The 21,630-nt window shown below is 41.6% G+C and overlaps 1 non-coding gene across 1 annotated transcript; it reads right to left on the bottom strand.

Annotated features, from left to right (window-relative positions):
- Window positions 1–4,166: 4,166 nt before the first annotated feature.
- LOC123238436 lies at window positions 4,167–4,273 on the bottom strand. Its single transcript, XR_006505606.1, has one exon. It is a non-coding gene; the product is annotated as a U6 spliceosomal RNA (small nuclear RNA).
- Window positions 4,274–21,630: the final 17,357 nt, after the last annotated feature.

Genomic DNA, 21,630 nt, shown 5'->3' with positions numbered 1-21,630 from the left:
GTAAATATGTGCATTTTATGTAAGAACAACACTTTTAAAGTACAATAAGTCTCTGAACTATTTTTAATAACATTATGTGCTAACCAATGATGAATAAAGTACATTAATGTGACTTCTGGTGCTGCATGGTTTTGCTGATTATTAATAAAAATTATTTTGATTATTAATCAAAAGACAAGACTTAATGGGGCACTATAGTACTGATATAACTGCACACATACATATAAAACTCCTTTACACTAAGAAAATTGCTGAAATAAAGAGAGAAAATTTCAGGGAAGAATACTTTTTCCTCTCCCTCTCTCAAGTCAGGCAACAGGAGAAGAAAAAGCTGCCGGCCTGCTGGTTAAGCCATTTGGCCACATAAATTAAGTAGGAGATGAGTAGATTACAGAAAATAACATGACTTGTATGCAGGCATTAGTAAGTAGTGGGGGAGGAGGGTACATGGAAAACTGGCCAGGACACATCACACACATTTCCTGGTACAGCACTCAGTGCTGCCTACTCAATCATTCTGTATCAAATGAAACAACTACTGGAGAGAAATGCTTCTCACTAATGAAGCATATGTAAAGATGTAATCTGGCTATAGTTCCCCTTTAAGAGCAGGTAGAAAAGTTAAAAACAATAACAATCCCACAAATAGGGAGTGCAGACCCCATGAATGCACTGAGATAAAGCCATGTAAATCAGAGGTAGAGGGGTAGAGAATGTAGACAAAGTGATCAATCACTATACTGAACCCCAAGATGTTAGTAACAGGTGTGGAAAGAGTAAAAGGAGGGCAGGAGGAACACACAGCACACCTACCAAGCTGAACTAAAGACCAGGATTCATCTCGCACGGCAATATCAATGAGGGAGCCTTCTATCTTAGAAGATAGTCAGGTTCCAAAAGGATCACATGACGCACAATGTCATGCATAAACGGTTAGTCACTGTGCCGCAGTTAGTTACTGTGCCGCGGTTGACTTTATGGCTCCTGCAGAAAGAGCCAGATATGGCTCGAGAGTCATACGTTGCCAACCCCTGCTTTAAAGGAAGAGAGAGCTGTTTTTCAAAATTTTGTTTTCCAAGTTGGAATATACCATTGTTCATTTTTTTAATTAAACATTTTACTGATGCCTCTTTTTTACAGCATTCTCACTTGCCAATATCTTCTCTATTACCCCTTCCCTTTCTTAGGATACTTCACCAAAACAAAGAAAGAAAGTTAAGCAAACCAACCTAAGACACTGGTCCTGTCTTATGTATGCCTCAGTCTTCACCTATAGCCTATCACTTCTCAACTAAGGATTTGAACGCAAGTCTTTTGGCTCCACCTGCTTGCTCTTTCCACTACCCCTAGCCTAAGAGTTATTGAAGGAATCAGGGTGGAGACTGAATACAGAACCTACCGAAGGAGAATGGTCCCTCCAGTTAACTACCCCTCAACATCATGTTTCTTGGTGACACATGTGCCAATATTCTAATGGATCTGTGATCTTATCAATGTGGATAGATGCCAGTTGTGACTATCAGTGCCAATCTATCCTGCGTAACTCTTGGCCACGTCCTCCTATAATCCCTCTAAAACAGCTTTGCCCAAAGTGCCATGGGTCTTCCTTGTGCTAGCTTGGCATAGGGTAGACACCGTTAGGGTATGTAGACTGTCCAATGGTTATCCCTCCCTATTGCAAAGTGTCCAGACAGTCGTTTTTCTGGTCCTACAGTTTTTTCAGTCACATCCTTTATGTGTTTGTCAATGCCACCATGATGCAGTGTTGACCTCTATCTGTGGTCAACTCCAGCAAAGCCCCAGCATTTGTGGTGGACTGGTGGATCAACATTTTATCAGAAGCTACTATGTATGTGTCAGGCATTGTGCAAAGTGCTGAAGATACAAATAAGAAAAAGAAAGGGAGTCCCCGCTCTCAAGGAGCTCCAATCTAATGAGGGGAAATAATATACAAAAGGAAAAGGGATAGAGAAGGGAAACTAGCATGGGGACATGATGAAGTTCAAAGCAGAGTATTCAGGTGGGAAATGAAGAAATGGCTGGCCTGGGAACCATTCCACTTAAGTGGAAGTGCCAGGAGAAGTTGGTCACAGCCCAATCCAGTCCTGTTTCCTCCCCTTACCTCTCACCCCACCACTCAGTCCCCGGGGGAATCTGCCTGTTCAAAACCCCACCCTGCCCTGTTGGCAATCCCCAAAGGCAATGAAGATTACAGAGAGGAGGCTTCTAGTAGAAGCTGAATGGCCACTTTTTGGTTAGGTTGAGTGGGGACTGTTTTTTAGATCTAGGTATGAGTTGGACTGTGTGACCTCTGAGGTCCCTTCAAGCTCTCAGATCCTGTGATCTTCTGGTTCTCTTGCATAATTCCTTGTTTATAATGGATTACAGCTTGCTCCCACCCACCATGTACCTCTCCATTGTCCTTTAGGTGATCCTAAACCGAAATTCTCTGGAGACTGTGATAGTACAAAACTTGCAACCCTCTTCACCAGAAGCACAGAGATATTCAAAGACGAACCTTTGCTTCAGGGAAAAGCTCGGAGTCATTAAAAAAGAACTGCAGAGGGGTAAATTAGGTGGCTCAATGGGTGGAGAGCCAGACCTAAAGACAAGAGAGCCTGGGTTCACCTCTGACCGTGAACACTTCCTAGCTGTGTGACCCTGGGCAAATCACTCACCCTCCATTGCCTAGCCCTTACTGCTCTTCTGCCTTGGAACCAATACACAGTACTGATTCCAAACAGGAGATAAAGGTTTAAAAAAAAAAAACAAATAAACTACAAGCTTTCTAAAGTCAATGCAGCCCATTCTGTTCTTCCTATTAAACTTTAGACCCAGCTATTATATATATAGAGAGAGAAGCATAAGTATTTGGACTAAATGTGTTATCACATCTGTTTAGAGAACTCCCATGAGGAAGCTCTCTTCATTGATGCACATCAGCACATTCTTGTTTCCAGTAATTTATAATCTTAGAGAATTGTCTGGGATCCTTAGGGGTTAAATGACTTGCCTAGGGTCACATATACAGTATGTTTTTGGGACTCAGTCCAGTTCTTCCTGACCCAAAGTTAGCTCTCTAGCCACTCTGCGATAGCTGCCTCCTCTATGTCTGTCTTTATCTGTGTCTGTCTCTCTCTTCTCCCCACTCCTTCTCTGTCTGTCTCTAATTCTTCTTTCTCTCTCTCCCCCTCTTCCTCTCTCTTTCCTTCTCTGTCTCTCCCTTACTGTTTGTCTTTCTTTCTGTCTGTCTCCTTACACATTTACACACACACACATATAGTTATTCATCCAACTGTATATGATAGTCTGGACAGTTGAGAATTCTTCATCTACTTGGTTTTTTCCTGTGTGATAGTTAAATCAAATTTTTCAGTGATTATATATCTCATTTAGGAAGTTTTGTAATGTTCCAGGTCTTGAAGCAATCAGCATAATGTCAACTGTAAACAAGAACATCAAGAGGACCTCACCATCTATAGGGAATACCCCTTCAATTTAGTCTCTCTGCTGGACCTTCTCCATGACAGTGGAGAATACCTTTGGTAAATATGACTCCCTATTTTATCCTCTGCTCTATGTTATTGATGAGAGAGTCATCTCCATATCCATCAAAATATTTATAGCAGTACTTGTTGTGATAGCAAAGAACTGGAATTAAAGTAGATACTCATCAGTTCTGGAATGGCTAAACAAACTGTGATACATGAATGTAATGGAATACTACTGTGCTATAAGAAATGATGTGTGTGATGAATACACAGAAGCAGGGAAAGATCTACATGAACTGCTGCAAAATGGAGTAAGCAAAGTCAAGAAAATAATATATACAATGATTAAAGCAATGCAAATAGAAAAGAAAGCAAATACAAAACAATCAAAAATGAATGTAAAAAAATTACAAAGGCCAAAAATGGCCCCAAGGAAGAGAGAGGAGAGGAAATCACACTCCTTTACAGAGGCAAGAGAGCCACAGATGTGGTACATTGCATATTTGTTGATACTTTTCCAAAGCATTAATTGGTTTCTCCTCCTCCTCCTCTTCCTTCTTCTCCTCCTCTTCCTTTTCCTTCTCCTCCTTCTCCTTCTCCTTCTTTTCCTTCTCCTCCTTCTTCTCCTTCTCCTTCTTCCTCTTCCTCTTCCTCTTTCTCCTTCTCTTTTCTTTAAAAGATATGGAACACTTTACAAATTTGAGTGTTACCATTGCATGGAAACTGTTCTAATCCTCTCTGTATCATTCCAATTTTTGTATACGTGCTACTGAAATGAGCATCCTCCTTTCTTAAAAAATTTTTTTGTTATAGCAATTGTTATATTGACTCTTTGGAAGGAAGGATGGGGAGAGATATTAGAGAGAATCTTGGTAATGTAAAAAACAAATTATATCAATAAAATATCTTTTTAAGTATAAAGAAGTCCTTGAACAAATTATCTTTGTTATTTAATGCAAAGATATTTTATTTTCCCAATCTTTTTTAATGCAAAGATATTTTATTTTCCCAATCACATGTAATAATAATTTTCAACATATGTTTTCCAAAACTATAAAATTCAAACCATCTCCTTTCCTTTCTTCCTTCCCCCCACTTGGAGATGATAAGCAATTTTTATCTGGGCCATACAAGTATTTGCATGTAAAACACACTTCCATAATGGTCACTGTTGTAAGAGCATGCTCATATAAAACCAAAACCCCTAAATAAAACCATAAATGCACTGATGTTAAAGATAATTTTGCTTTGATCCACATCCATCTGACTCTAATAGTTCTTTCTCTGGATGTAGATAGCATTCCCTCTCATAAGTCCTTCATAATTGTCTCAGATCATTGCATTGCTGATAGTAGCCAAGATTTCACAGTTGATCATTGTACAGTATTGCTATTGCTATGTACAATGTTCTCCAGGTTCTGCTTATTTCACTCTGCATCAGTTCCTGCTGATCTTTCCAGCTTTTTCTGAAATCATATTGCTTATAATTTCTTATAGTACTATAATATTCTATCACTAACATATATCACAATTTGTTCAGAGATTCTCCAATTGATAGACATCCCCTCAATTTTTAATTCTTTGCCACTCTAAAAAGAGCTAGTATAAATATTTTTGTACAAGTCCTCCCCCCCCTTTTTTTAATCATTTATTTGGAATACAGACCCAATAGTGGAATTACAGGATCAAGGGGTACTTGCACAGAATCTCATACAGTTTTTAATGTGTAAATGAGTGACACCTTGTTGGAAAAGAACCTTAAGGCACCGTTTTTCTCTCTGAAATCAAATGCCTTACTATAGTTTACAGACAAGCACTACAGAGCCTTATATTCTCAACATCTTTCAATCAATTGCACAGTTGTAAAGATGGGGGTCTGCTTAGGAATATTGTTCCTAAAGTTTGCCCATTTCCTTCTTGGGTTTTCATCACTGATGCTTGAAATTTTTATAGATTGTTTTCATTTAAAATTTTTTTCACAAGTGGGAAAGCAGACATATGGATGTTTCATTATTAATATTCTCTCTCTTGTCTCCTTTTGGTAATAATAAGGTTCCATTTTTTTCTTTTCTTTTCTTTTCTTTTTTTTTTTTTTTTTTTTTTTTTTTTTTTTTTGCTATTTTCCTGTTGTGGATGGATACCTTGAAAACTGATCCTTCAATGAGCTCCTAATTGTGTTAGCTTTAACATAGACTTCCTCTGTTATATATAACATGGTCCAACTGCTAAATTAAAAAAAAAAACGAATGCACTCTTAGGGTTATGTAAAGAGAGACACTGTTCCAGAACATGGGAGGTGATAATCCCACTCTACTCTGCTCTAGTCAGACCACATAGGAGTTGTTGGTTTAATGCTTCACACCATATTTCATGAAGGACTTTGACAAGCTGGAAAGTCTCAGAAAGAGCTGAAGGGACCTGAATGATTGGCTGAAAAAATGAGGATGCCATTTATTTGTTTTGGAGAAAATAAAACTTAGGAGTGGGAAGGGCAAGGAGGAAACATGATAGCTATTTCTAAATCTGAATGTTTTTGATGGGGAAGAAGCATTCAACCTCTCCTTTTTGGGCAAAACTAGAAACAATGAGGGCAACTAGGTGGCAAAGTAGATAGAGTACTATGTCCTGGAATCAGGAATATTCATCTTTCTGAGATCAAATCTGACCTCAGGCATCTAGCAGTTGTGTGAACCTGGGCAAGTCACTTAATCCCATTTGCCTCAGTTTCCTCATCTGCAAAATGAGCTGGAGAAGGAAATGGCAAACCACTCCAGTATCTTTGCCAAGAAAACTCCAAATGGGGTCCCAGAGAATCAAATACAATTGAAACAATTGAACATCAACAAAGGGGAAATTAAAAAAAAAAAGGAGAACTACAAGGAAACTGATTTCAACCAGATATGAGAAAAAACTTCCTTAACAATTAGAGATGACCAAGTGAAAGGGACTACTTCAGGAAGGAGCAGGTTACCAGTCACTTGAGGTCTTTGAGTGAAGATTGGATGGCTGCTGTGGGAGTCCTATAGAAGGGATCCTTGGTTAGGTATGGATCAGTCTAGACTGGTTCTCAGAGCTCTTTCTATGCTAACAATTAAGTGAATTTTGAAATTACTTCCCTATAGAATAATGCATATGTAACAAGCCATGGGCCTAGGGAGGCTGAGGCTCCTGCTTCTACTGAGGAGATCTTGTTCTGGGGTCATATTGATCAGAATCAGTCTTGAGATAGCCTTGCCTCTAAAGAGACAAATTCGAAGCCCTTTTTGTTGTTGTCCCTGCACCATTATTCCCTCACCCCAGCGTTAAGCTCTGGATACAATCACTTTAGGTTTAGGTCTCCCCAAAAGGGATCCAATGTGCAAAATAAATCATGTATAGGTCAACTGTTTCTTTCCTCCATCACAAATAAGGTTCATAAATGTACAAGGACCCTACTTTCACCTCAACTCTGTATTCTCCAAACAAATCACTTAATGTCCTTATTTTCTGGTAAGCTAAAGCACTGCTCTGACTTGTTCTCCTAGTGATGATTACCTTCTTCTCCTTCCTTTAGAAGTTACCTTCTGAACTGTGGGAGGAGAAACACAGAGGAAAAACAACTGCTTGAACACATGGGCTGATGGGGATATTATTGGGGATGTAGACACTAAATGATAACTCTAGTCCAACTATCAATAATGTGGAATTAGGTCTTGATCAATGATACGTGTAAAACCCAGTGGAATTGCGTGTCAGCTTAAGCGGGGCTAAAGGGGCTTGGGGAGAGGGAAAGAACATGAAACATGTAACTATGGGAAAATAGTCAAAATAAAAATGAATAAATAAAGGAAATGTCATCCAAAAAAAAAAAAAGTTACCTTCTGCTGAGCAGCCAGCCCCTGGACCCAGGAGCATCTGACCTTTCATATTCACAAGGTGGCTGGCTTCCAAGGTGAGCAACATCAGTCTTGGGACTGATCACCCCTGCTCAGGGAAAGCAACACAAAACAGGAGAAACATGCTGAGATTTGAAGTCTAGTCACAGGCTTGCCATGGACAAAATGAATAAATGTGAAAAGACATTTATTAAGCATTTCCTAGGTGCTAAGCCTTGCTCTAAGTGATTAAGATACAAGGAGAAAAAAGCAAGACAGTCTTTGTTCTCGAGGAGCTCTCACCTGGAGTGGATAATGCATGAAAACATCAGCTGAAAGGTGAATGCAGTGCCTGAGGGAGCCGCAGCAGGGTAGATGGCACGGCTGCTTAGGGGTTCAGATGATGGTACATGTGTCTGTTAGGGGCAGGAGGGATCTGATGTACGAGAGCACAGTCAGGCCCAGAGGACCTTAGGACACAGTTGGAAAGCAAATGCCAAGGTCTGGTGGCCCTTCATCATACTAAAAGAATTAGAATTATTGATTCCCATCACATCCAAGCAACATAAGCAGTCTTGTCCCTCCTTTCAACTGGTAGCCCTGATGGGGTCTGGACAGTGGGAGTTGGGAGAGGGACAAAGGAAAAGCAAATAGGTTGGATTGATGCCCTTGGCAGCAGATCCAGCCCACTCCCTGGTTTCATTGGATGGGATCATGTGTTCCTGGCCACCAGAGCTGGAAGTGAGGAGAGAGAGGGAGAAGTTCCCTCCTGGCTCCCCTGTAGCAAGTCCAGAGGAAATCTGTCAGAAAAGAACAAGAGCAGAAGTTGTCCTTCCTTTTAAAGTCTACTGAGTGGGTTTCTCTTGCTGCTCAGTGACCAACCTTTGACATAAACTTCCCTTATGGGGAAATGGAGGTGAGCAGTGTGGAAAAAGTACCAACCAGAGACCTCTGGATGCACAAGAGGTAAAGAACTTGTCTCTATTGAAAGTGAGCAGGACATACACAGGGCACTAAGCATGCTCCATGGGGTAGCCCCTGCCACTTTATCCTCAAGTATTCTATGTCAACATGGAATCTAGAGACCCCAAACTTGTGGTCTGGTGAGATCTGATATACTCCAAGGTTTAGGGCTAGCTTTTAAGTTGGAGACCCCAAAGCTTGTCCTTGTTCCCTGTTCCCGTGAGAATCCACCCTGAAGGGAATCTCAGGCTAGCAGTTTCAGACTGAATAATGGACCCTAAGGTAAAGGCTAAGTGACTCCTTTTGCCGTAGAAGCTTCTCCCATTTTACCACATCCCCCTTTCTGGGAATGAACTTGAGACCTTCGGCTTATGAGACTGATATACTGCCTACTGCACTAAAGAGTCACTTGGCTTTTACCGCAGGGTCCATTATTCAGTCTGAAACTGCTGGCCTGAGATTCCCTTCAGGGTGGATTCTCATAGGAACAAGGAACAAGGACAAGCTTTGAAGTCTCCAACTTACAAGCTAGTCCTAAACCTTGGGGTTTATCAGATCCCACCAAGCCACAAGTTTGGGGGGTCTCTAGATTCCATGTCAACATCAAAATGGTAGTGGCTCCACACCACTACATTTTAAAGTTACCATTTATTTTTATTTTTATATATAACATAATATAATATATAACAACAGTATGATGTATATGACTTATTGTCAATATGTAATAAATTATAATAAATATGCTTTTCTAAGAGAAACAAATTCTTCCATTAGCTCTATTTGAAAACTGATGTCTCATCTTTTTTGTTTGTTTGTTTTTTAACCTTCCCTCTCATCCTCCCTTTTCTCCTAAGAAAATAGGTAATATGCTATTGGTCACTGATGGCGAACCTTTTAGAGACCAAGTGCCCAAACTGCAACCCTCAGGCTGCATGTGAGCCCACTCAAAGGGAGGGAGGAAGGACTCCCATTGGGCTTGCTGGGCAGAGGGTGGGGTGATATGAGAAATGTCCTCGGGCATAGTGGAGAGAGGGAAGGGAGCAGCCCCTTTTGGCATATGTGCCATAGGTTTGTCATCACAGACATAGGTTGTACATATATTATCATTTAATGCATATTTCCCTGTTCTTCGTGTTGTGAAGCAAGACACATATTATTTACACTAGATTACATTTTTAAATAACTACTTTTTACTCTATAGCAGATTGCTTGCCATCTCAGGGAAGGAAGAGAGGAAGAAGGGTAAGAATATGACTCAAATAACAACAAAAAAGATAAAAAAAATTGTTTTTTCATGTAATTGAGGGAAATCAATAAATTAAATTAAATAAATAACTTCCAGAGGCAGCTGGGTGGCTCAGTGGATTGAAAGCCAGGTCTAGAGACAAGAGATTCTGTGTTCACATCTAGCCTCAGACACTTACCATCTGTGTGACCCTGGGCAAGTCACTTAACTCCCATTGCCTAGCCCTTACTACTCTTCTGCCTCAGAACCAATATACAATATTGATTCCAAGATGGAAGGTAAGGGTTTAAAAACAAAACAAAACCGAACTTCTAAGCAGTACAGTAAGATTAACAGGACCAGTCATTAAACAAACATTTATTAAGTATCTACTAAGGGTCAAGCACTGAGCTAGCACCAGTGATATAAAGACAAAAAATAAAAGTGTTCCCTATGCTCAAGTGGAAAATGATCCAAACACAGAAAAGTCAACAGAAAATAGACACATGATCATTTTTGGAGGGAGGTGGGCACCGGTAGCTAGGGAGAGCAGCTGGGGGTGCCAGGATCTCTTGTTGAGCTCGTGAGAGCCAGGGATTTGAAAGAAGCAGAGGTGAGGAATGGATATATTCCAGGCAGGGAAGATAAGCACGAAAGGCACGAAGACAGGAGATGGAATGTCATGTACAGGGGCAGAAAACAGGTCAGTTTGGCTGGAAAATACCATGTGCAAAGGGGAATAATATTCAGCCAGCCTAGCGAGAAAGACTGGAGCCAAACTGGGAGGGCTCTGAAGGCTGAACAGAAGAGTTTGTGCCTGAGCCAGGAGACAATCCAGAACCAATGGACCTTCTGAACAGGTTCTGCTGCCAGGTTAGAACTAGCAATATGGCAGCTGGGTAGGATGAACTGGAAAAAGGAGGCCAGAGGCAGAGACCAGTAAGGAGGTGATGAGGGAGAGCTTGAATGAGGGTGGTTGGGTATGAGTAGAGGGAAGAGGGATAGAGGCAGGAATATTTTGAATATAGAATCAGGATAAGATTGCTGATTAGGTATTATGAGTGAGGGAAAGAGAGAAGTTGAAGATGACTCTTGAGGCTGCAAATCTGAGTTTCTGGAAGAAGAGAAATGGGGAGGTTATATAGAAGGTAGGATAGGGTAGGTATGAGGGGAGAGGGGAGAGATGAATTCTCTTTGGGACATGTTAAATTTAAGATGCATTAGGTGGCACAGTGGATAGAGAGCTGGTCCTGGGTTCAAATCTGACCTCAGATATTTCCTTGCTGTGTCATTTAACCCCCATTGCCTAGCCTTTACTGCTCTTCTGCCTTAGAAGTGATACATAGTATTGATTCTAAGGCAGAAGGAAAGGGTTTAAAATTTTTAAATTAAAAAAGACACTGGGACAGGGGGAGCTAAATAGCCTAGTAAATAGAGACCCAGGCCTGGAAACAGGAGGTCCTGGGTTCAAATATGGCCTCAGATATTTCCTAGCTGTGTGTAACCTTGGACAAGTCACTTAACTCCCATTGCCTAGCATTTACCTTCCTTCTGTCTTAGAACTAATATATAATATTGATTCCAAGACAGAAAATAAGGGTTTAAAAACTTAGAGTTAAAAAAAATTGCTAGGACTGGAGGGGGGGAGGGGAGCCAAGTGGCTTGGTGAATAGAGAGCGAGGCCTGGAGACAGGAGGTCTTGGGTTCAAATATGAGCACAGACACTTTCTATCTGTGTGACCCTGGGCAAGTCACTTAACTCCTATTGCCCAGCCCTAAGCGTTCTTCTACCTTTGAACCAATACTTTATATTGCTTCTAAGAGAGAAGGTAAGAGTTAAAAAAAAATGCTTAGGGGGCCATGAGTGCCAAGGAGTGCATAGGACTGAGAGATGATAAATGTGTTTGTACAAATGTGTTTCTGAAGATCCGTGTGTGGTTTTGAGTGTCTCTGACTGCTTAGATGTGCGGGTCTCGCCAGTGCTGCCTAGCTTGGGAGAGCAGGCAAGGACGTCTGGGCTATAAAGGGACCACGAGACATGCGGTCAGAAGCTCTTTGGGTGGCAGGGGAGGGAGGTCACCTCAGAGCCCTCCTCAGAGAAGCACACAGCCCTCCCTGCCTGATGTGTGAGATTTCCCTCTCCAGAACCCCCAGAGTGGGCTGGGGACAGCAGGTCTGGAGCCAGGCTGGGGCCGGGATGCTCATCCGGGCAACTGAGATCCAGAACCTGGAGGAGGGCGGCTTGGTCCCCATCTAACCCCAAGGAGGCAGGAAACCAGACCGTAGCGGTAGGGTGGGGGCGTCCCTGGGGGAGGTCAGAGAAGGACAATCATGTTTTTTTCTTCTCAGCAAAAGACTTTGGTGCCATTCTATGGGCAGGGCATCCCTGCAGGACGCTGCTTGGGCCGGGTGTGATGCTTGGGTTCAAGCTGAGCTCTCTAGGCTGAGACTTTCCCCCCCTCCTTCCCTCCCTGCCTCCCTCCTGCCAGCTCTCAGCCCCAGCTCCATTTCTGGCAAAGACAAGGAGCTGAGAGGCTTCCTTCACCCCACCAGCTCTTCTTCATCCAGGGCTCGACACGAGGGAGACGGGGGAGATGGGTGACCCTCTCCTCTCTGTTCCAGTCACAGTGATATAGTCAAAGCCAGATGCACAGTAGGGGAAGGGGAAGGTGAGGAGGAAGTGATCCAAGAGCAGCCATGGGGTTGGGAAAGGCCATCAAGGCCATAGATTTAAAGCTGAAAGGGACCTCATAAGGTCCCTCTTTTGCAGATGATGAACCAGAGGCCCAAAGAGGTTAAGGGACTTGCCCAAGGTCTCACAGATAGCAAGAGCCTGAGTCAAGATTCAAACACAGACACTTTGATTCCAAACCTAAAAATGCTTTTCACTGAACGACACTGCTTCCAAGAAGCCTTCGTCTGAGGCTCGGGTTAGGATGTATTGGAGTCAGCTTGTATCAGCTTGAGAGAGTCAACTGCTAAAATGTTCTTTGTGAGCATTTATATCTCAGAAACCTGCAAAAGCCACAAATCAGGACTTTTTTTTCCTTCTACATTTTCTTTTGTTTTCAATTTTTCCACGATTCCATGATTCTTGTTGTCTTCCTCCCCTCTTCCCTCCCCGTCCCTGAGGCAACAAGCAATCCTACTGGGTCATACATGTATTATCTATCACTCAGAACCAATTCCCATATTATTCATTTTGTAATAAAGTAATCTTTTAAAACCAAAATCCCAAATTGTATACCCATATAAATAAGCGATAAAGCATATAGGACTTTTTGATTGTCTGGCCTTATGAAAGAGATGGAGAAAATGCTAATGCAGATTAAATTTCAAAGTATGTCATGGGTACATTTTTTTTTAAATCCCTTACTTTCTATCTTAGATCAATACTATGCATTGGTTCTAAGACAGAAGAGTAGTAAGGATTAGGCAATAGGGTTAAATGACTTGCCCAGGGTCACACAACTAGGAAATATGAACCTAGCCAGATATGAACCTAGGACCTCCCATTTCCAGGCCTGGCTCTCAATCCACTGACCGCCTAGCTTACTTCCAATTTTTTTTTTCTAAAGCTGGTTGTTAAACATCTACCGGAATACTTTTGGATTTAGAGCACCTGGGATGGAATCTTGGCTCTACCACAAACTAGCCAAGTGCCATTGTGCAAATCACTTTTCCTCTCCATGCCTTTGGTTTCCTTCATTTTGAAATAGATAACAACTATGCCATCTTCTTTTCAGGGTGTTGTGAGGAACTAATGAACCCTGAACTTGGAATCCAAAGACCTGGGTTAAATCCCACTTTCCTTAATAAAATTGAAAGTAAGAGAACCATTAAACTAATAAATAAGACTATGAGTTGATTTTATGAAAAAAACACAAATAAAATAAACAGAGCATTGGTTAATTTGATTTAAAAAGGGAAATAAGAAAATCAAATAATCAATATCTAAAATGAAAAGGGTGAACTCACCACCAATAAGAAGAAATTAAAGCAATCATTAGAAGTTACTTTGCCCAATTATAAGCTAATAAATCTGACAATCTAAGTGAAAAGGATGAACATTTACAAAAATACAAAAGAGGAAATAGAATCCTTAAATAACCCCTTCTCAGAAAAAGAGATCGAACAAACCATCAATGAACTCCCCAAGAAAAAATCCCCAGGGCTAGATGGATTCACAAGAGAACTCTCTCAAACATTTAAAGAACATTCAATCTCAATACTACATAAACTATTTGGAGAAATAGGCAGAAAAGGAATCTTATGAAGTTCTTTTTATGAAACTAATATGGATCTGTTATGTAAGCCAAGAAAAGAAAGAAAAGTAGAGGCTAATTTCATCAATGAATATAGATACAAAAATTTTTAATAAGATACTAGCAAGGAAACTACAAAAATATATCATAAGGATCATTTGCTATGACCAGGGGGGATTTATAATAGGTATATGCAAGGCTGGTTTAATATTAGGAAAACTGTCAGCTTAATTAAGCATATCAATAACCAAACTAACAGAAATCATATGATTTTATCTCAATAGATGCAGAAAAAGTCTTTGACAAAATACAATACCCATTCCTATTAAAAACACTAGAAAGCTTAGGAATAAATGGTTTACTCCTTAAAATGATAAGTAATATACACCTAAAACCTTCAGCAAGTATCATCTGCAATATGGACAAGTTAGAAGCCTTCCTAATAAGATCAGGAGTGAAGCAAGGATGCCCGTTATCACCACCGTTATTTAATATTGTAGTAGAAATGCTAGCTTTAGCAATTAAAGAAGAAAAAGAAATTGAAGGAATTAAAGTAGGCAATGAGGAAACTAAACTACTGTTCTTTGCAGATATGTGATGGTATACTTTGAGAATCCTAGAGAACCAACAAAAAACCAATTGAAATATTAATAACTTTAGCAAAGTTGCAGGATACAAAATAAATCCACATAAATCGTCAGCATTTCTCCAACAAAGTCTAGCAGCAGGAGTTAGAAGGAGAAATTCCATTTAAAATCACTCTAGACAATATGAAATACCTGGGAATCTACTTACCAAGACAAACACAGGAATTATATGAACACAATTACAAAGCACTTTTCACACAAATAAAGTCAGATGGCTGAGGACACCAGCGTTTAGGGGGCAAGCAACATCTCTCTTGCGATCTTGGTACAACTCCACTTGGGACGATTCCCTCTATTCTCCTCTCTGGTCCCCTGCCACCATCTCCAAGGTCCTATAATCATATACTCCTCTCTTGGGGCCCACCATCACAGTGGTTCCTACCTGCTGAGGCTGCTCATACCCCCTTCTACCTCTTCTCAGGTGTTGGGATAATTAGCCATGTAAAATGTGTATGTGTGTGGGAGAAAGTCAAACTTCTTATGTGACTACACTCAGTTAGAGTGGGTGGTCTTCTGTGGCCAGACCACTTTATACCACTTCCAGGCTTGGGAATCCATGCTACGTCTTTCCCAGGTCTCAAGAGAGATCGTTTTACATGCCAGATGAAATAAGATTTCAGATATTCATATACCCAGTATGGGCCCTGTTTTTCAATTCAAATGATTTAGCCTAGAATTCTTAGTTATTGGTCTGTTATAAGGTAATTTCTATCCAGCCCAGAAATAAATGCAAAACTCTATGGAGGACAAATTTATTTATTTTTCATTTATTCATTCATTTATTTGTTTGTTTGTTATCATTAAAGAAAATTTTAATGGAAATAAGGTGTAAGAAGCTATTGTTGAAGCAGGGAGGGTAAAGAATTGTGGGGAAAAGGAGGCTAAAGGATGGTCAGCATGGGCTCCGGAGCTACTGAGAATGACCTTAGAAGAGTTTGCACTAGGGCCTGTGTTCTGTGTGGTCTTTCTTTCTGGAGCAACTGAGCCTCTGCCTCTTATGTCTCTGCAAATGACTCCAGCAGGGAGCTGAGAGCAGGTACAGGGCAGTCTCGGAAGGGCAGTAAATGGCTCTGTGGGTAGACAATAGTCAAACCAGGGGAGAGCTCAGTGCACAAGCTGAGAGGAGTAAAAAGAGATCAGTTAGCCTAGAGAGTAGAAGTTTTACTTTGGAGAAGATCTGATTGACAAAAAGGCAGCAGGGATCTAGCCAACTCAGTCCAGGAGGAGAGAAGAAAGAAGAGAGGCCAGGCCAGAAGTTGGGCCCACATAAATCTCCTGAGTTGTGTCAGAAGCAAATTTCTCTCTCTAGTATGTTGCCTTTTTTTTTTAACATCATCTCTCAGTGACCTGGAGGTCAAAGACCACTAAGTAAATTCAGGTATAGATAAGCTCTCAGAGAAAGGAAGTTAGAGAACCAAGGAATCAAGGAGAGGGGAAACTGATTCCATAGGCTCTGCCCCTCTGGGTGGCCCAGAAAAATTAAGAAACTATGATTGGTTCCTGAGATGTGATGTGTGAGAGTTAGTGGGTGGAGAGAAGGGTTTATAAGGTCAGACCAGGAGCCTGTTGAGGTCTTCTAGTTGGAATGAGGAGAGCCCAAGGAACTCTTGTCAGAGTTAGCCACAGGCCCATCATGGCAGCCAATAGATTAGAAAGCTAAGTATCTCTCTACCTCTTTCCTACCTTTCCCTCTCTTAATACTCCTATTACTTTGATTTAATAAAATTATTAAGCTACTATCAGCCTCACAATTTAATGATTACAGTTGGACCTCTTGGGTCTCTGCTCTGATCCATGACCGCCGGTGCCATCCTGCCCTTGCTTCATCCCCATAGGACAGGACAGCTGTTGTGGGCCCCAAAGGAGCTGCCTTCTCTGGGAGCTATCAGGGTCCCAAGACTGCAGCCTCAGAAAGCAGCTTGGGTCCTGCATGGTATCAGTGAACTCCAGAAACAAAGGACTGAATCCATTTCAGGGTTTTCATGCAAAGAGAACCTAAAGCCAAATCCCAACCAGGATTTTCTCAAGGGCCACATCTGGTATGGGCAAGAGTTGGGGGGAGGGGGGACAGGAGAGGAGGGTTTGGGGATGGATGGGATATTTTACATATTATTTGCATAATGTTTGCATCTGGTTTGCATGTGTCCACTTGGAGTGTCCCATCTGTTCTCGTGCACTTTTCAAGTTGCTTCTAAACAATCCAAGGCTGATGAAAGTCAATCCGTTTGAGATCTAAAGCTCCTCCACTCAGAGGATTCCACAGTGGCCTCCTTCCAGTCCAGTCTGCCGGTGGCCCCCAGCCAAGGGAGGAACAATTCTCCCAGATAACAAGGTGGCTCCTAGAGACTAGGTTGACCTAAGCAAGTGGGGGTCCAGGTAAGAAGGAGATATAGGTAAGCCACAGAGAATAAACATAAGTACAAACAAAACCTACTTAAAAAAAAAAACTTTACAAAATGGTTGTGTATTTGAGAGCAGCTTTGCTGGCTGGAGTAGGAATAATCAAGATGTAAATGAGCTTTTTACAATGCTAATGTTCCTGCAGAATGGACAGGGAGACCAGGAAGCCAGCCCCTGGTATGTGTTACTTCCTATGGGGAGGAGGGGAGGAATGATTGGAAGCTAGAAAGATCCAGATGTGTAGTGCTTGGAGGAGAAAGTTAAGCATAAAAAGAGACACTGAGGGGCTCTTTAGAGAAACTCAGAGTCAACAAAGGGAGTAAGCTTTTATAGAGCTCCTACTAAGTGCCAGGCATTTTAAAAATGTTACCTAATCTGGTCCTCACCACAACCCTACAAGGTAGCTGCTGTCGATAGCCCCAATTCATAGTCGAGGAAACTGAGGCAGCCTGGATAAGTTACTTGGGTCACACAATTAGTAAGGATCTAAGACAGGCTTTAAACTCAAATCTTCTTAACTCCAGGGTTAGCACTCTATCCAATGCTCCACCTAAGAGATACAGAACCCCATTTACAAAAATTGTAGGACCACATTGAAGGATGAACAGAATGAAGGATGAAGAGGAATGGCATTAGATATACTACCAAAAAAAACCCAAACCAACCAACAACAGCTGTAGAAGATTTAGTAAAGGGTGAATGGGCTGTAAGAATTAATAGAACCTCCACTTGGAGAGACACTGATGGGGTGGAAAGATCCATGACTGAAGCCAGAAGACCTGAGTTCAAATCCAGCCTCTGATACTCCTTGGGCTTCAGTTTCCCTTTGGTAAACCAAGTAGGGGTTGGAAGAGATGGCTTTTGAGGTCCCTTCCAACTCTAGAATTCTCATCCAGAAAAACACTGGACTAGGATATAGGTGGTGACAGAGAACTTGAGGCTGGACCTGAGGCTCATCAAGGAATGAGTGACAGAAGTGAGCTAGCTGATGGGAGGCATGATACCTAGTGCAGCAGCCTGTAGGAATCTGGAGCTGACTGACATTCCCTATAGGTGGTCAGTCTCCTCTCTGACTTTACCTGAAAGTCACCTGGCTCAGACACACTAAACAGAGGGCACCAGGAGGGAAGGAGAGAACCAAAAAGGCCATCTGGGGTCTTCCATGAGCTGCTCCCTGAACATATACACAAAGCTCCTAACACAACCTATGGGTTAAAGGCTCCAGAATATTAGAGGGCTTGGGGCCAGATGTTAAAGCAGGGTGGGGGGCCCCAGAACTTCCCTTCTCTTTCCATCCCAGCCCCACCCCATCTCCAGGCTGGTGCCAGATGCTGGGAGCCTTAGAGGCAACTTAGGACCCAAGAGATTTAGTGGGGGGGGGGGGATCCTCTGAGATCTGGACTAGGACCAGAGAATGTGGCTCAGGCCATGGGGCAGGTTATGATAGTTTCCGACCTTTGGGTGGTGGAATCCTGAGAGGGCTTCAGAATTATTCCAAGAGATCTATTCCATCTAATGATTCCCTCTAATAAATAAACAAACATGACTTCTCTAGATTCACCCACCTCACCCAGATAAATCATCCCAGAATGATATATTCTCAGAGTTGGAAGAGACTTTGGAAATACTTCATCCAAACCTGTGAGTCTGAATAACCTCTCTGGAACTCAGTTTGGTCCTCATTAAATGGAAGGGGTTGATCTAAATTCCTTTCCAGTTCTAATCTATGGTACCATGATCCTTTCATCTCCCTCAAGAATCTCCTTGATTACAGGAGGCTGTCCAACTTCTGCTTGAATGCTTCTAATGCCAGGAGGCAACTTGCCCCATCATTGGTCAGCTCTCATTATCAAAGTTCTTCCCTATAGTGAGTCTTTTGATTGCATTTGCCAGGTCCTAGAACCCACATGATTAGCCTCAGCCCCCAGACCTCCCTGACGAATGTGGCTGAGAGCAAAATCTGAGTAGTCCCCTGACTCCTGAGGGCCAATCCAATTGTCAGATTCTGTGACACCAATGGGAGCCTCTTGGGCCCAGGGCTGTCAAGAGAGGCCATAAATATGCGACACCTAGATCCTCATCTCCATACCTGGGCCTTCCTAGCATCAGCCTCCTCTGAAGACCACCTCCAGGCAGAGTACTGTGGACTAGAAAGGTGTAAATAAGCCTAGGACTTTGGAGGGACAAAAAGAGAGTCAGGAAGTGGAGGCAAGGGTTGAAAAAATAGGGGGAAGCCAGAGGTGAACAGTTAGACAGACTCGCAGGGCTGGCAGAAGATCAGGAATATCTGCATAATAATAATTCGAATAGCATTTTAAGATTTTAAAAGTACTGTCTTTGATCAAAATATACTATATTTCACTTTCTTTTCATTTTTTTGTTCAAATTCTCTTCCACAAAATTTCTGATCAGGAAAAATTTTTACATTAAAAATAATATTATTAATAATAAAGATAAAAGTATTATCCTTACAATAATCTCGTGAGGCAAGAACAACTAGGTCCCAAATGATGTGAATAATGAATCCTATGGAGTGGTTGTATTATTCCAACTTGAACTATCCTACATATAATTATGTTCTTGTGTCACTATTATCCCTGTTCCACAATTTACAGGAACTAGGTTTTTTTTTTTTGTTCTACTTTTGTTCTAGTTTTAAGGGTCACTCAGCTACAATAATACAGGAATCCAGCTCTTTCTACCACTCCACAGTACCTCTTGTAGCAAGACTAAAGATTGTAAAGCAAGACACCAACATGAATGGGAAGGTAGGTCTGAAACCAGATGAGCCTATAAGGAAGACAGATAGGTGGGAAGTGAAATGACCAAAGGTCATCAAGTCCAATGCCCTCATTTTATGGATGAGGAAGGAAAGGCCCAGGTTAAGTAGACTAAGAGAGTAAGAGGTTAAGGGACTTGCATAGAGATGCACAGCAGTAAACATCAAACATAGGATTATTACCCATATTCTCTGACTCTAGAATCAAAGTTCTTTTCACTTCACCAAAATATCTCTCAGTACAGATCAAAATGAGATAGTGATTGTAAAGTGCTTGACACATAGTGTTAGTTTTTATTATTTTTGTTGTTTTTATTATTTATTACTAACAGTTTCCTAGTTCCCTCTATGGGCTTCACTTTTCTCTTCAGAGGCACAAAATAACAACAGGGCTGGATAAAAATGAAGGGGTTGAACTAGGGTTGCCTCTAGCTCTAGAATCAATCATTATCTTTTAGCGCTAATCTCCTCATCTCTCAAATGGGGATAGCAATACCTGAACTATTTGCTGTGAGGAAAGTGTTTTGAAAACTTAGAAATACTAGAGAAATGGTGATTATTATTAATAATAATAATAACGCTAGAAAATGCTTTGTTATGTAGGACGGCTCTTTGAGAGGGTAGGGGGAGGGATAATAGGGAAATTTCACCTGTGTAAAGACAAAAGATATCAAAAGAATTTATTTATTATTATTTTTTAAGAAAATCCTTACCTTCCACCTTAGAATCAATACTATGTATTGTTTCCAAGGCAGAAGAATGGTAAGATCTAGGCAATGAATGAGGTTTAAGTGACTTGCCCAGGGTTACACAGCTGGGAAGTGTCTAAGACCAGATTTGAACCTAGGACCTCCCATCTCTAGACCTGGCTCTCCTCTCAATCCATGGGGCTACCCAGTTACTCCATAGAATTTATTATTTTTTTAAAAGAAAGAAAATAGGTCTGAACGAGACTAGCTGTAAGGCCAACTCAATGGTGTGCCCCAAAGTCACTGGCCCAAAGTCACTAGATTCCCCCATATTAGGAGAGTAATCCTATAGAATGAAGTAGGAGAGAGTGGTTCAACTACAAAGGCCTGAACAATTCATGAATGAAGGAGCTGAACCTCTCATTATAAGGGGGAAAGAAGCAGAACATCTCATGGTTAGAACATAGAGGCAGTTGGTATAGTGAGGGAAAAGCCCAGACTGAGAGACAAGGGACCTAGTACCAGTCCTGGCATTATCACTGAGTGATAGTTGCATGGCTTTGGACAAAGCCCTTCCCCTCCTCATTCTGGGCCTCAGTTTCCCCATATGTAAAATGGGGAGGGGGATGTATTAGAGCATCTCTTAAATCCCTTCCAGCTCTAGAAGTCTGAGTCTAGGAGAGGCCAAGTGCAGGAAAGTCATTTAGATAGAGTTCCTGGGTTGTGGTTTTGGTGATCATGGGAAAAGCAGTTTTGACCAAGAGAGTCCAGAAGAAAGGATTCTGTTTTCACAGGGATCCCTGAGCTTTGGTTCTAAATTGAGGAAGTAAAAGTCTGTGCAAACTAACAAGAAAGGACAGTGGCCTAAAAGATCCAGCTGAAAGACTTGGGGAAACTGGGGATGAACCAGGGGCAAACCTAGAAAGGACCTATCTGTATGTTAAGTTTAGTTAAATTGAACTGAGCAATGGGAAAGTAATCGTGAGAGAGATTCCAGGTGAGTGGTAGCAGAGTTCTAGCAAGCCAGCAGAGAATTCAGTTCTCTTGTGGCTAATGGGGGGAAATGATGGGGATGGGCGAGGGTTGGTCTTCATCATACTCACACGTTGACTGATCTAGGTTACTTCAAAACTATTCTTTAGTTGTTCCTTGGACACAATTCTTATTTCCCCATTCAGACGAGGAGCTTCTTCCTTCTCTCCTTCCCTCCTTCTTTCCCCCCTACTCTCCTCCAGCTAGGTGGCACAATGGATAGAGAGCTGGACTTGGAGCCAGGAAGACCTGCTTTGGGTTCAAATTTGACCTCAGACACTACTA

This window comes from Gracilinanus agilis, chromosome 2, assembly GCF_016433145.1.
Source record: "Gracilinanus agilis isolate LMUSP501 chromosome 2, AgileGrace, whole genome shotgun sequence".
Taxonomy (NCBI): Eukaryota; Metazoa; Chordata; class Mammalia; order Didelphimorphia; family Didelphidae; genus Gracilinanus; species Gracilinanus agilis.
Note: the sequence above shows the minus strand (reverse complement) of the source record. Positions and strands in the feature narration are given on the sequence as shown.